The following is a 663-nucleotide window of genomic DNA, read 5'->3' as shown; positions in this document are numbered from 1 at the left end:
GGGTCGTCACATTTCAAAAATGCCCCTTCCCCCCAGAAAATATTTTTTAGTCCCGCCATGGTTGCATTGGACGAAACTCCACTCGTCAATGGACCAGGCGCCTGTGTTTTCAGTGACCCTGACCTTTTTTGGTGTTTTGAAAGCCTGTAATAGATTTATTTTCCTAATCTGATATACTACCATTAGCAATTAACCGAACAGGGATCGATAGATAGGGATACTTTTATACATGTGTATGCATCAAGAACATATTGTTGTGTTGAAGTGTTGACAGCATTGTGTAGAGCATTCTTGTATCAGTGATATTTGCATGGCATGTCCGCAATGTTTGCATTGAAACGCAGTCAAGCAACGTATGCTACCTCCTGGAAAACTAAGAAAAATGCAATAGCAAATGGAAAAGAAATAAAAGGCAATCAGAACTTGAGCATACACTTTCACACAACTCAGTGATTAGATCGTACAGCTGGCACTACGTGGCACTCCATAGCCCCCTTCCTTCCCAAGCCACCCCTCCTTTTAGCACCCACCTGTTGCCGGGGGACTGGTATAAAAACACTGACTCTCTCGCTCGAGCACGAGGTGGCCTTGCCTCAGCTATGTTAATGTTGCCGCCATGAAGATTTTTGGTCCTTTAATGTACGGAGAAGAGGTTATTATTTT

The sequence above is a fragment of the Penaeus monodon genome, chromosome 33, assembly GCF_015228065.2.
Source record: "Penaeus monodon isolate SGIC_2016 chromosome 33, NSTDA_Pmon_1, whole genome shotgun sequence".
Taxonomy (NCBI): Eukaryota; Metazoa; Arthropoda; class Malacostraca; order Decapoda; family Penaeidae; genus Penaeus; species Penaeus monodon.
Note: the sequence above shows the minus strand (reverse complement) of the source record.